Consider the following 3,654-nt stretch of genomic DNA (forward strand, 5'->3'; position numbering starts at 1 on the left):
TGGAATTGCAAGCTGGTACAACCCCTCTGGAAATCAGTTTGATGGTTCTCCAGAAATTGGACTTGGTACTACCAGAGGACTCATCTATACCACTCCTGGGCATATACCCAAAAGATGCTCCAACATGTAATAAAGACACATGCTCCACTATGTTCATAGCAGACTTATTTATAATAGACAGAAGGTAGAAACAACCCAGATGTCCTTCAATAGAGGAATGGATACAGAAAATTTGGTACATTTACACAATGGAGTACAACTCAGCTATTAAAAATGATGAATTCATGAAATTCTTAGGCAAATGGATGGATCTGGAAGATTCATCCTGAATGAAGGAACCCAATTACAAAAGAACACACGTGGTATGCACTCACTGATAACTGGATATTAGCCCAAAATCTCCAGGATACAATTCACAGACCACATGAAGCTTAATAAGAAGGAAGACCAAAATGTGGGTGCTTCAGTCCTTCTTAGACGGAGAACCAAGTACCCACAGGAGCAAATATGGAGATAAAGTATAGAGCAGAGACTGAAGGAAAGGCCATTCAGAGATTGTCCCACCTGGGGATTCATCCCATGTACTGTTACCAAACCCAGACACTATTGTGGATGCCAAGAAGTGCATGGTGAAAGGAGCCTGATATGGCTGTCTCCTGAGAGGCTCTGCCAGAGCCTTACAAATACAGAGGGAAATGTTTGCAGCTAACCATTGGACTGAGTGTGGGGTCCCCAATAGAGGAGTTAGAGAAAGGACTGAAGGAGTTGAAGGGGTTTGCAACCCCAAAGGAAGAACAACAATATCAACCAACCAGAACCTCACAACTCCCAGGGATTAGGCCATCAACAAAGGAGTACACATGGCTCTAGCTGCATATGTTGCAGAGGATGGCCTTGTCATGCATCAATGGGAGAAGAGGTCCTTGGTCCTATGAAGTCTCAGTAGATGCCCCAGTGTAGGAGAATTGAGGGCGAGGAGGTTGGAGTGGGTGGGTGGAAGAACACCTTCCAAAAAGCAGGGAAAGGGAGGATGCGATAGGGTGTTTACAGGAGGGAGGGAAACCAGGAAAGGGGATAACATTTGAAATGTAAATAAAGAAAATATCCAATAAAAAAAACTACTCAATTTCTAAAACTGTTCCACATTGCAGGTGTAGAAATATGGTTTTTTTCCCACTGTTTGATAATGAGAATTCAAAGCATTTGAGACCATTTAGTTGTAAAAAGAGATATTTTTACTCTCAGACAGTTTAAAATGCTGATTTTAATAAGTTGATTTAATTAAGGTTATCTGAGCTATAATATAAGGGACTATATTGTCACTCCAATATTATAGACATCCACAAATACAAAGTTTGGTTTAATTCTAGTTGACTTTGAGAACCATTATAATCATTATGATTGATTTTCAATTTCAACAGGCTAAAAACTAGAATCATCAGAATAGGGACCCTCATCTGAACTGACTTATTTTCATTATTTGTTGTGGGAAAGTCTATAGGAATTGCAAATGGTACCTCTGATTGCAGCCCAGTTTTAAAATCGATTGGCAGAAGGAAAATCAGGTGCTATTTACTTGTTTGTGTTTTCCTTTTGCTACTAAGTTGATTTACTCTGTTGTTTCTATTGGAAATTCCTTGCTGATATCAGAATGAGCATTTTCAGGCTTCTTTCATAAACTAAAGACCAATGGCTCTTCTAGGTTTTCAGCATCAGCTTGGAAATACACACACACACACACACACACAAACACAAACACACACATATTCATCCCATTGTTTCTGTTCCACTAGAGTAGTAGTTCTCAAATCCATGGACCATGACCTTTTGGGGGAGGTTACATATCAGATATCTTGAACTATATTATTTACTATAAAATTCATAAGAGTACAAAATTGCATTTATGATATACTATTTTGGTTAGGAGTCATCACAATATGATTAAGTGTACCATTGAGTCACAGCATTAGGAAGACTGAGAACCATGGTTCTAAAGAACTCTGGCAAACTGGGTGACTGTGGCAAACATCTTTATTACCAGCACTAGGGAGACAGAAGCATGCAGATCTCTGAGTTTGAGGCCAGCCTTATCAACAGACCAAATTCGAGGACAGTACAGGCAAATAAACCCATCTTGAAATACAAAAACAAACAAACAAACAAAACAAAACCCCATAAACAACAACAACAAACAAACAAACAAAAACAACAAAAAACAAAACAACTGGCAAGACCAAATACTTTATATAATCAAGAATATACTGAGGGTGAAGAATCCTCATGGCTCGTGATTATTGTGGACAAGTGAGGAATGAACGAATCCTTACCCATAGACTCAAATACTTATGTAAAGAAACAGGTGGAGAAAATTATATGTCATACTAGCCCTATGTCAGTAAGAAATAGTAGAGGCCCTGGGTGGTGGCAGACCTCTCAGCTGTAGTAGATTAGAACTGCAACCTTCTACAAATGTAAAAGTTATTCATTTAGCTTCCTTTCAAACAATAGATCAGAATATCACCAACATTGTATAATACATTATGCCTCTAAGTGTGTGTACATTGGCTTCCATGCATACATTTTGGCTAATTTTTAATATTCTTAAATATTTTAGTTTTCATATATATTCATATGAGTATGTGTCTGTGAGTATGTGATCATATGAATATGTGGGGTTTTTATCTTTGCATGGGCACAGAAGCCTGATGAATACATTTGTCATCCTCAAGCTTTGTTATCCACTGTGATTCTTTGCCTGTTTCTTGTAGGCAAGGTTTCTCCCTGAACCTGGTGCCTATTTCATTGGCTACATTACAAAACAGTAAGCCTCTATAGTCAAAATACCGGGCTTTTATAAAATTTAGGCCCCCTTGATTGCTCAGCAAGTGCTCCTAATCACTAAGGCATAACTCAGACCCGGTGATTGGAAACTGTTAGTTTAAAAAAAATTGAATTTACCTAATTTTATCAGTATGAATATTTTAACTATTTATGTACACCATATGAATGCTGGTATCTGTGGAGGCCATAAGAGTGTAGAAGATCTCCTAGAGCTAGAGCTACCCATAGTTATGAACTGTCATGTTGGTACTGAGAAGTATACAATGTTCCCTATAAAAACAATGAGTATTGTTTACTACAGAGCCATCTTTCCAACTCTGAACATTGAGAAAAGGCCTTCTGACACCAACTGATTCATAATTAACCTAATTTCACTGTGGAAATCACATAAGTATCATTCAGTATAACATGGTTAAAAAAAAGCTACACTTACAGTGATCATGTTTTTATCAAGAAAATTGAAGGGTAAGGTCTTAAAAGGAGACTTGAAGACAATTTCCTTAATGACTGATAGATAAAGAAAACAGGGTAGGCAAGCTATAAATCTTAACAATTTCCTAAAGGAAGAACATAGAGAAGAGAAATGGAGAGAGTCATGCTTTCTGAGTTAGACAGCAGGATGAATAGCGTTTGTCAGCCAGCAGTAACATGGCAAAAACAGGGTAATGAAAATGGTTCCTGATAATGTTCCTCTCTTCCCCTGACTGTCCCTTTTGCCACCCAGGTCCCTCTGTCCTCTCAGCCTGTGATTGATTTCTTCTCCCTCCAAAGTGGGATTAAGGCATCCTCACTTGGGCCCTTCAGCTTGTTAAT

The sequence above is a fragment of the Mastomys coucha genome, chromosome X (genome assembly GCF_008632895.1).
Source record: "Mastomys coucha isolate ucsf_1 chromosome X, UCSF_Mcou_1, whole genome shotgun sequence".
Lineage (NCBI taxonomy): Eukaryota > Metazoa > Chordata > Mammalia > Rodentia > Muridae > Mastomys > Mastomys coucha.